Raw genomic sequence first — 11,824 nt, 5'->3', positions numbered from 1 at the left:
AAAAATACAAAAAAGTAGCTGGGCATTGTGGTGTACACTTGTAGTCCCAGCTACTTGAGAGGCTGATGCAGGAGAATTCCTTGAACTTGGGAAGTGGAGGTTGCAGTGAGCCGAGATTGCACCATTGCACTCCAGCCTGGGCGATAGAGCGAGACTCTGTTTCAAAAACAAAACCAAAAAAACCAGGTGTGGTGGCTCACGCCTGTAATCCCAGCACTTTGGGAGGCCGAGATGGGTGGATCGCTGAGGTAAGGAGTTCATGACCAGCCAGTAAAGATGAAACCTCATCTTTACTAAAAATGCAAAAATTAGCAGGGCGTGGTGGCAGGCGCCTGTAATCCCAGCTACTCCGGAGGCTGAGGAGGAGAATCGCTTGAAACCGGGAGGTGGAGGTTGCAGTGAACCAAGATCGTGCCATTATACTCCAGCCTGGGCGACAAGAGTGAGACTCCATCTAAAAAAAAAAAAAAAAAAAAAAAAAAAAAAAAATAAAATAAAGTCAGAGGGGAAAAATTGGTCTGTTCAACAAAAGGTGTTGGAATCATTGACTTTCCTTATGGGTCAATAAAACGAAGTTTCAGCCTCATACTACACATGAAAATAAACTCCAAATGGATTAAAGGATTAAAGCCCTAAGTGTAAAACCCCCAAATTTAGAACCAATAGAAGAAAGATATTCAGAAAAATATTGTTAACCTCACAATCAGAGAGTCATGCAGGACTTTGCAAACAAGGTACTAAACATCACAGATTGATAACTCGTATGACATGAAAGTTAAAAGTGGTTGTTTTTTTTTTTTGAGATGGAGTCTCACTCTGTTGCCCAAGCTGGAGTGCAATGGCACGATCTCTGCTCACCGTAACCTCCGCTTCCTGGGTTCAAGTAATTCCCCTGCCTCAGCCTCCTAAGTAGCTGGGATTACAGGCATGTGCCACCACACCCGGCTGATTTTATATTTTTAGTAGAGACGGGGTTTCTCCATGTTGGTCAGGCTGGTCTGGAACTTCCAATCTCAGCTGATCCGCCTACCTCAGCCTTCCAAAGCGCTGGGATTATAGGAGTGAGCCACCAAGCCCAGCCAAAAGTTTTTATGTTATAAAAATGCCATAAATAAAAGACAACTGGCATGCTTACAGCATATATTTGCAACATATGTAGCAAACACTTGTCTTGTCCTCCAGTGTCCTGCCTTCTGGAAGCTGCTGATACAGAAGCCTGAGGGAACACACTCCCCCTACCTCCTTCTCCAACAGAGCAGAGCCAGGAAGGACCCGGATGGAAGTTAGGACAAAGAGGCCCAGAATTGGCACAGATACCAACAGACCATTCGTTGAAGAAGAAATCCAAGTGGCCATAAGGTGTATGTAAAAATGCTCAGTTGCACCAACAGCCAGGGGAAGCAAGTAAAAACAATGATACACAATTTTATACTCATCAGGTAGAGAAGAACCGATAGATGTGATATTATCGAGTGCTGGCTATGGTGCCTCTAGGAGTGTAAACTGGCACATCCATTGAAGAGAGTATTTGGGGAATGACTAGTAAAGTTGAAAATGTGCACGCCCCTCATCTGGCCTATATAGTATTCTTACAAAAAACGTTTAACCTGATAATCATGAGGAAGCAATAGGCAAATCCAAATTGGTGAGTATTCTGCAAGACAAATGGTCTGGATTCAAGAGCATCAATGTCATTTTAAAAAACAGACCAGATTAAGTCTGGGCATGGTGGCTCACCCCTATAATCCCAGCACTTTGGAAGACTGAGGCAGATGGATCACTTGAACTCAGGAGTTTGGGACCAGACTGGGCAACATGGTGAAACCCCGTTTCTACAAAAAATACAAAAAATTAGCCAGGCATGGTGGCATGTGCCTGTGGTCCCAGCTACTGGGAGGATCGTTTAAGCCCAGGAAGCCGAGGCTTCAGTGAGCTGAGATTGCACCACTGCACTCCTGCCTGGGTGACAGAGTGAGACCTCAGCTCAAATAAATAAATAAATAAACAAACAAACAAAGAAACCAGATTAAAGATTAAAGGACTCCAAAGAGCCACAATAATTAGATGCAATGCTTGATTTTTGTTTGGATTCTGGATCGGAAAAAAGTCAATGAATTGGATATAAAAACCATTATTGGGACAATAGGGGAAATTTGCATATTAGATAGTTTTACTGTATACTAGAAACAGTATTGTGTTCATGTTCTTGTCCCCGCCAAGACTGATGAGCTCCCAGGGACTCGGATAGTCAAGATAACTTAGCAGGCTGTCAGAGCCTTAAGAAGGTTCTGAGCCCAGGACTGAGGTAGGGGTTACTTCTGGCTGAGGGGATTAGCAAAGGCTTGTGAAGTGGCTAAAGCCGTGACCTGGATATTTCAGGACTCAAATCCACCCTCATTGGAATTCTCTGGGTGACCGCCCAGCCCCTTTGGCAGGACAGCCAGTCACAGGCCCTGACTGTGCAGGACTTCCTGCCTCTGCAAAGGCAGTGGGGGGCTGAGCGGGGTTCTACCCGGCTGGGTCCGGGCAGAAGTTTTTCCTCCCCTTCTCTGAGTTTGTCCTCCTCATCGGTCACTCCCACTCACAGCTTTAAGATTCTGGAGCCCAAGAACTGATTCTCCCTGGATCCATGGTCTGTGGATCCCAATGTTCCGACTGGAGACGGGGAGCCAGCGAGACCTGGGGCTCCAGGGTCTGCCCAAGGAGGTTGCTCGTGGGGGCAGACCTCTAGAGCAGGATTTGAGGCCAGGCCAAAGAGGTTAGTTACTGATGGGGGCTGCACAAATTGGGAGTTGTGGAGGGACGCCAGCTGGGAGGGAGAGACTGGAGAAGGGGGTGTGTGGAGAGCCCAAGAGGAGGCCCGGGGGAGGTGGACAGGCACAGCCTCTGTTGAAGGAGTCTCTCTAGGGCTGCTGGGTCCTTCACCTGTCATTGTCAGGCCTGGAGAGCTGGCTCTTAAGGAAGCCAGGCCACACCTCAAGGGAAGATGGAGGTTACCGGAAGGTCATACCTAAAATTACGGGCAAAACCAGGGAGAGTTATGAATAGGCTGAGTCAGGGCTTGTGTTTACGCTAATCTGAGGCCTTGCTTGGATTTCTTTTTAACCTAAACCACAGGCAAATATTCCCCTTTAGGGAGAGAACTCGCCAATATCTATTTAACATCCGTTAACTGTTGAGAGCATCCACTGTGTGCCAGACACTTCGGTACACACAGAAAGAAACCCAGAGATGGGTGAGATGCCCTTATAGGGAGATCTTCCTCCTCCCTTCCTCAGTCTCTCTCTCTCTCTCTCGCTCCCCTCTCTGAAGGCGGTTTAGCTTTGAGCTAAGTATACGTGGCCTTGGGAGTCAAACGGATTAGGACAACTCCGAGCTTTGTCACTGACCAGCTCAGTACACGTTCGAGCCATTTCTGTTTTTCAAGCCCGGTGTCCTAATCCGCAAAGCGCATATGATAGTAATATCTACCTCATAGGGCCACCTTAGGGATAAAATGAGAGAAGCCCCATAAAGAACTTAGTGTGGTATCTGGGCTCAATAAGGCATCAGCTATTTTTATTAGCCATTCAACAAACATTTTTTTCCTAGGACACAATCTGTGCCATAGAGAGTGCCAGATGCTGCCAGGGAGAGATAAATGAGACACCCTCAAGGATTCCTAGTCTAGTTTGTTCACTCGTTGATTGATTTCATCAATAAATGTGTGTCATGCCCTACGCTGAGCATTGGAGATGTCAAAGTATTAATGAAAGACACTGCCCCTGTCCACAGGTGGCTCACAGCCTGCTGGGAGAGACACTGCAACACAATATGACTGGTGGTGTGAAGAGAGAGAGCACATGGTACTGGGAGAGCTCAGAGCGGGGGTTGATCCAGTTCAGGGCAGGGCGATGGATTCACAAGACATTTGGGCAAAGCAGACCCAGCTTCCATGTTTCCCAGCTCACAGGTGCGCTCCTACACTGGGGCCTTTGTACTTGCTCTTCCCTCTGCCTGGAGCTTTCTTCCCCTAGGATGTCCCCATAACATGCTCCTTCACCTCCTTCATGGCTTTACTCAAGTGTCACCTCCCCAGCAAGACCTTTCTCGGTCACCCTGTTTAAAGTGGCCACTCGAGGCCAGTGCGGTGGCTCATGCCTGTAATCCCAGCACTTTGGGAGGCCAAGGTGGGTGGATCACTTGAGGCCAGGAGTTCGAGACCAACCTGGCCAACATGGTGAAACCCTGTCTCTACTAAAAATGCAAAACTCAGCTGGGCATGATGGTGCACAGCTGTAGTCCCACCTACTCGGGAGGCTGAGACAGGAGAATTGCTTGAACCCGGGAGGCAGAGGTTGTAGTGAGCTGAGATTGCACCACTGCACTCCAGCCTGGGTGACAGAGCAAAACTGTCTAAATAAATAAAGTGACCACTCCCACCATCAACAGTCCCCGTCCCCATCCCCAAACACACACACTCAGCACTCTACCCTGCTCCCTGCTTTATTTTTCTCCATTGCATCGATCACCACCTAACAAACTGTACATTTTACTTATTCGCTTGTCTATTTCTGTCTTCTCCCTCCAGAATGCAAGCTCTGCCATGAGGGCAGGGTTCTCAGCTGTGTTGCTCTTTGCTGTATCCCCAGGGTCTAGAACAGCATCTGGCACATAATAGGTGCTTGTTAAATAGTTATTGAATGATAAGTATGTTAAGTTTACAAAGATGAGTAGGCGTTGAGTAAGAGAAGAAAGGGAGGGAATAACAGATGAAAAGGGAAGAGGGGGAGGGAGAGAGAGAGAGAGGCAGAGAAAGAGAGAGAGAGAGAGAGAGAGAGATTGAAATTAGTGGGTAGAAGGAACTAAAAGCCTTCACATCTGGCTTCTTCCCAGGAATGTCTTAGGAGTGGTATAAGGCAAGGCTGGAGTAGGTGCGGGACCATGTTCTGTGAGGGGAGACAGGTGCCTCTGACTTGGGCGGATGTGCTATGTGCTGTTACAGAGGTTAGGAAGATTGACCCAGGAAAAAAGGAGGAAGCCATGAACTCTGCTGGGGAGGTATCTGGGAAGGTGTCTCAAAAGAGGAGGCACCTCCTCTTAGGCCCAGGGAAAGAGTTCCAATGTTATTCTAGACGTGACGGACATTCTGAAGGCCTGTTCCCACATCCCCTGTCTTAAGAGACAGAAACTAGGTTAGAAACTCTTTGGTGCTTGCACTGGTGGATTTCACTTTGCATTTGGTCCTCGTAGTGCCTAACGGGACCTCTGCCCACAAAATTGCTCAAGAAACATTTTCTGGGTTGGATTGGGATTGAGACAGGTGGAGTGGCCTTGAATTGCAGATGATTCAGGCTCGTGAGCCTGGAACCTTGGGCACCATCTGTGATCTTGCCAGGCAGAGTGACGGCTTTTCCTAGGGTTTCTCCCTCCTCAGAAAAAGAAGGGACATTACCATGTGGAAAAATAAGTAGGCTTTAACTAGTTAGAAAAAGAGATTGGAGAGCATTTTAGGTGGAGGGAAAACAACAGAAATGAAGACAGAAAGGAAGGTTAGTTCATGGTAGATGTCTTAAGAGTGAACAGTTTAATGGATTACATTTTTCAAAGATAAAACATGTATTTGCTATGAAGTTGGTGTGTGGATTGCCTTCTTAGCCAAAGTTCTGGTGAAAGTTGAAATTGAGCCTGTTATTAACCAACAGCTGTAACATATGTATAAGCTGCATGTGCATCCTAGGCTGACACCCAGATAGAATTAGCTGTGTGTATCTTTACAGGAAGCTGCCAATTTACAACCTGGCTGAAACCCACATGGGGCTGCTTCTACTTCCAGATTTAATTGGTTCATCAATCCCATCATTCTTTTATTCCACAAATAATTATCAGCCACCAGATATACATTAGGGGTTGGGTGTGGTGGCTCACGCCTGTAATCCCAGCATTTTGGGAGGCTGAGGTGGGCGGATCACTTGAGGTCGGGAGTTCGAGACTAGCCTGGCCAACATGGTGAACCCCTGTCTCTATGAAAAATACAAATATTAGCCCAGTGTGGTAATCCTAGCTACTCAGGAGGCTGAGGCAGCAGAATCACTTGAACCTGGGAGGCGGAGGTTGCAGTGAGCCGAGATCACACCACTGCACTCCCTGGGTGACAGAGGGAGACTCCATCTAAAAAATATATATATAAATATATATATATTTATATATAAATATATATTAATAAATAAATTAATATATAAATTAATATATAAATATATATATAAATATTTATATAAAATAAAAATTTATATATATAAATATAAATATTATATATACACATATACACACACACACACATATATAATATATATATTAGGCCCTCTGCTACCTGCTGATAATATCACAAAGAACAAGATGAACATGTTTCCTGCCCTCAGATACCTATATTCTAAGGGAAGGCATAAGGTACATGAGCCATAAACAAGTAAGTTAAAGAGAGTTAAAGATGACGGTCGGTGCTATGAAGGGGAAAAACAGGGTGACCTTGGGTAGGTAGTCAGGGGAGGCCTCCTGGAGAAGGTGGCATTTAAGGCGAGACCTGGAGGATAAAGAATCCAGGACAAAGTATTCTAGGCAGGGGGAGCAGGAAATGCAAAAGCTGTTGCTGGAAAAGCTCAGAGAGTTCAAGAATAAGTCAATTCCAGAGCACAAAATGTCAGACCCCGTGGGCATCCTGGAGCTCATCTGCTTCTCTCATACTGGTCATTGCTCTCGCAACATATCTGCACATGACTCCGACCTGCATAAAATGTTGCGGGGAGGGGGCCCTACAGGGCAGGGAGCACGAAATAGTTGACAGCTGTCTCCATGTTATGGAGCAACTGAAGGGCTCATGAGTTTTCTTTGTTTTTGAACCTTGACAAAATGTAATTTTAAAAACATTTTTTACAGGATGAAACCGAGGCTTCGTAACTGACAAAGCTGACTTCATGAGCTTTGACAGATCTCGTTTGCATTTTGGGTATTTCCAACACTTAAAGATTAAGTTCCTTTTCCTGAGAAGTCGAGCGGGGGCATAGCCCACACACTCAGTGCCCACCTCCCATGCGACATTTCTTTTCCTAAAAAGTGGCAAATAAAAAGTGCCTTCCGGGGAGAGGAAACTCACCACTCCCAAGACAGCTCATTCAATTCCCAGGACACATGAGCTGTTAGAAAAACGTTCTTGCATCGAGCCAAAATCTGACTGCTTAGTGCGTCCGTGCCTGGTGGGTGTTTGTTCCGCAATCTGGAGCCGCATGGGACAGTTCTGATTCCTCCTACTCCCCACAGCCCTTCAGAGATTTGGAGACAGACTGGGTACCCCCAGCCACCTTCCAAACCCAAGTCAGCCCCAATTCCCTCTCTTCTGTCTCCTGTGATCCAGACACCTCCTAAGCCTGCTCACATGCAGGCCCAGGGCCAGGCACATCCCTCTGGGTGTGGGCTGCTAGGAGCCCTTGTTCTGGGCACCACACCATCACCAAAGACGACCACTGCTTCTGTGACGTGACTAGTACTGGGTTTGGGGGTCACGCATGTGATTGCTGAACTGTGTTACCCACCCTCTCCTTGTGCATTTCAGCTTTGGGGGTCTTTGGACACTCTCCTCTTACTGAACTCAGGTTATCTTGCTCTTGATCAAGATCAGGACAAGATCAAGATCCAACCTCCTTAGCCTAACACCCAAGGGCCTTTGTAACCTACCCAGCTCCATCTCTTTGGCCAGTCCTTCCCACCATTCCTGAATTCCTACTAAACACTTGAAGAAAGTTTCCGCGCAGTCACTTGGGGGCATGTCCCACCATCCTGTTAAAAATAATCAACATTTGGCCGGGCGCGGTGACTCAAGCTTGTAATCCCAGCACTATGGGAGGCCGAGACGGGTGGATCGCGAGGTCAGGAAATTGACATCATCCTGGCTAACACGGTGAAACCCCGTCTCTACTAAAAATACACACACACACACACAAAATTAGCCGGGCGTGGTGGCAGGCACCTATAGTCCCAGCTACTTGGGAGGCTGAGACAGGAGAATGGCATGAACCCAGGAGGTGGAGCTTGCAGTGAGCCAACGTGGCACCACTGTACTCCAGCCTGGGCATCTCAAAAAACAAAACAAAACAAAATGAAAAAAAAAAACCCCAACATTTATTGAGACCTTGCTGTGTGCCTAAATACCTGCTGTGTATCGACTCAGAACATAGAGATGAGACAGGCAAAATTATTTACCCTATTATTCATGATGCTGAACTAAGGCACAGGGCAGTTAAGACACTTGCCAAAGGTCACACAGCTAATAAGTGGTGGTTCCAGGGCACCAGCACCATGCATTCAGCCTCAGTCCATGGTGTGCAGCTTGTATTGGTTTATGAAGGCTGACCGAGATTCCTCCAGCAGAGAGCAAAAATTGTGAGGCAGACTGGACCTAAGACTATAAAGAGTGGTTGAGGACTAGGGCAGAGTGAAACACATACCCTGTATATGGGGGCAGCTACTTCTCGGCAATGCCAGTTGTTGCCATGTAGGGGTCCAGACCAAGGATTGCCAGACCTTTTAAAGAGAAGCTGGAAATGGAAATGTGGAAATGTGGGTTTCTTTCTCTCTCTCTCTCTCTTTTTTTTTTTTTTTTTGACACTTACTCTCTCCCCTAAGCTGGTGTGCAGTGGTGCAACCTTGGCTCACTGCAACCTCCGCCTCTCGGGTTCAAGCGATTCTCCTGCCTTAGCCTCCCAAGTAGCTGGGATTACAGGTACTTGCCACCACACCCGGCTAATTTTAGTACTTTTTAGTAGAGACGGGGTTTCACCACATTGGCCAGGCTGGTTTCGAACTCCTGACCTCAATTCAGGCCTGCCTCGGCCTCCCAAAATGCTGGGATTACAGGCGTGAGTCACTGTGCCTGGCCTAGGAATGTGGATTTCTGTCTAAGATCTCTTAGCATTTATACATTGGCAGCTAATTCCATTTTGTCTTTTTAAAGCACCGTGTAGACCAAGCAAAGCATTTCCTAGGGCTGTATGGAGCCCTGGCCTGAAAGTTTAAAACCAAAAATCCAGTTCTACTCATCAGCAATTATTGGAACACTGAACCCACTTAACCAACTGTACCTCAGCTCTCACTTTTCCACCTTGTTTATAAGGAAACCACGTGACACTCTGGTTAGAGGTCTTGTGAAAATCCCAATCATATCCTTATTGGGTCTCAACCCTTTTTTGTAAAGAACATGGATTTGACAGACAGATGGGTCAGGTGTATGATTCTGGGTCCTCCTTTCACTAGCTGTGTGACCTTGGACGAGCTATGTAACATCTACTCCTCTGTTTCCCTGCTCACACACTGGGATCATAATGCCCCATGAGATTTCGTGAGAATTAAGGAATACCATGAATGCTGAACTTGCCTTGCACTTGTGGCATAGCAAATGTTCATTAAAGACTGAGTTCTTCCCTCATTCCTTTCTGAGCTATCAGCCTTGTAATCCCCTCCAACAGGAAATGCCAGAGTGGACAGCATATCAGATGAGTTCTATAACATTCCAGAGACAAGTAAGCTCCCTGTGGAAGGAGGGATCATGGAAGACTTCCTGGAGGAGGAGGACTTGATGTAGACTTTCTGCCAGTGAGCCCTGGATAATCCTGTTCCATGTGCCAACAAACCATTTGACAAGGCCAGGGATATCTCAGCAGCTAGGGCTCTCAGGGTGAGGGAGTGTCCAGGTTTCCATGGCTACCCTTGGCAGGGCTTTAGCCCTGGGGCAAGCCTGCACGTGATAGACCCAGCAAATGACAGAGGACAAGTGTGTTTATGTGATGTTTAATTTGTTCTACAAATACTTCTGGGGATCTATAATGGGTCAGACATTGTTCTAGGTGCTGGGATCAGAAATGGATCAGAGAAGAATTTTGCCCTCAACAGGCTTCCATTCAATTGGAAGTGGAAGTGGCTGGGGCATCTTTAATCACTGAAGTGTGAATGGTTGGATCCATTACCAAGAAAGGGGAACTGGGAAGGACTGAGTTTTGAGGGGACAGTGAGTTTAGTTCTGAGGTTCCCAAGGGTTATTGGGATAGAATATCAGACTCTATCTATCTATCTATCTATCTATCTATCTATCTATCTATCTATCTATCTATCTACCTACCTACCTACCTACCTACCTACCTACCTACCTGTCTATCTATCTGTCCATTTCTGTGTAATCATATTTGACGTGTGGACTGGGCAATGGGGTGAGAAGGGAGCTGGAGCCAGAGGAGTCATGCATTCACTCAGCAAACTCTTACTGAGCACCTACTATGTGCCAAGTGCTGGGTTACAGAGGTGAAGCAGACACAGAGCCTACCCTCATAGAGTTCTCAGTTTACTGGAAAGACATAATCACAATAATATTTATGGTAGTTACAACTTATTGAGCACCTACAGGGTGCCAGGCACTGTCCCGGCCCCTCTGCCTGACTTATCTCATTGAATTATCAGCGTTACTAAGCGAGGCTGGTTCTATGATTATCCTATTTTACTCAGATAAAACTGAGACCCAAAGAGGTGAAAAAGCTGGTTCAGGTGGACACAGGTGGTCACAGCTGAGATGCAGATTTGAATACACGTCTCTCCTACGTTGGATCTTGGATTTGACATTGTGCTTTCTCCTGGTTCCCGTATTCAGTCATTCCTTCATTAAGCATTGCTTGCTGAGTCAAAGCTGGGGCCAGACTGCTCTGTCCAGGACACCCCTGGATGCCTGCATAGAAATAAGAGCTAAATCCCTGAACTCAGATGAGCTCAGCCAGAGAGCGGCTGAGACAGAGAAGGGCAACCTTGTGAAGCCCCGAGGGAGAGAGAGAGTTTTGAGAAGGAGGAGGTGGACTTTGAGATGAGTGCCCTGAGGGACCGAGCGGGTGACCCCCCAAGCTTGGGCTATGCCAGGCTTTGGGGGTCCCTGAGAGCAAGCTCAAGAACGCAGCAGATGCCAGGCAGCGAAGGGTTCAGAGTGGGGGATGATGAAGGGCAGGCTTCTCTGTTTAGAAATGTGGCCTTTTGAGAAAAAAAGAAGTAGAATTGTCACCAGAGGCAAGGGATTAGTTTTTTCCTTTTCATGGCTTGGTTTTGTTTGGTTGAGAATGGCGGGGCAGGTGTGTGTTCATAGGTGGGGGAGGAAACGGGTTGAGAAGGAGAAATGAAAATACAGGACGGGGAGAGGATGCTTCCCCATGGCTCCGATCACCACCAGACACCATCTATGTTCACTTCTGTCTTCACTATCTGTTTCCCACCAGCCACAAGGGCAGCTCTGTAAAGGCACAAGTTCTGTCTCATTCACTGTGGGATCCCAGTGCCTGGCACACAGTAGACACTTCATAAATACTTTTGGTATTAAGTTGAATTCACAGGGTTCTTCTGGGAGCCCAGTTGTTAGTCCTAGGAAGAGAAGGATTCATGGGGGCCTTAAGGAGGGACTTCTCTCTGATGCTACCATGACAAGAGAGAGGGAGAGAAAAAGAATAGAACAGCAAGGAGAGGCAGGAGCCAAAAATCCAAGTCTTTGGCGGGGTACAGTGGCTCATGCCTGTCATCCCAGCACGTTGGGAGGCATGGGTGAGAGGATCACTTGACCCCAGGAATTCGAGACTAGCCTGGGCAACATGGTGGGACCCCAACTCTATAAAAAATGCACAAAGAGACTGGGCGCGGTGGCTCACGCCTGTAATCCCATCACTTTGGGAGGTTGAGGCGGGCAGATCACGAGGTCAGGAGATCGAGACCATCCTGGCTAACATGGTGAAACCCCATCTCTACTAAAAATACAAAAAATTAGCCAGGCATG

General features: G+C 47.0%; 1 protein-coding gene across 1 annotated transcript in view; it reads left to right on the top strand.

Moving 5' to 3' along the window:
• The first annotated feature begins 2,503 nt into the window (after positions 1-2,503).
• PLA2G5 (phospholipase A2, group V) overlaps positions 2,504-11,824 on the top strand; it is a 22,278-nt gene continuing 12,957 nt past the window's right edge. The window contains exon 1 of the mRNA XM_011970338.1: positions 2,504-2,758. The gene's annotated coding sequence lies outside the window, so the exon portion shown is untranslated. The remainder of the gene's footprint in view (positions 2,759-11,824) is intronic.

The sequence above is a fragment of the Mandrillus leucophaeus genome, unplaced genomic scaffold, assembly GCF_000951045.1.
Source record: "Mandrillus leucophaeus isolate KB7577 unplaced genomic scaffold, Mleu.le_1.0 Scaffold944, whole genome shotgun sequence".
Lineage (NCBI taxonomy): Eukaryota > Metazoa > Chordata > Mammalia > Primates > Cercopithecidae > Mandrillus > Mandrillus leucophaeus.
The sequence above is the reverse complement of the archived record's forward strand: the minus strand, read 5'-3'. Positions and strand labels throughout refer to the sequence as shown.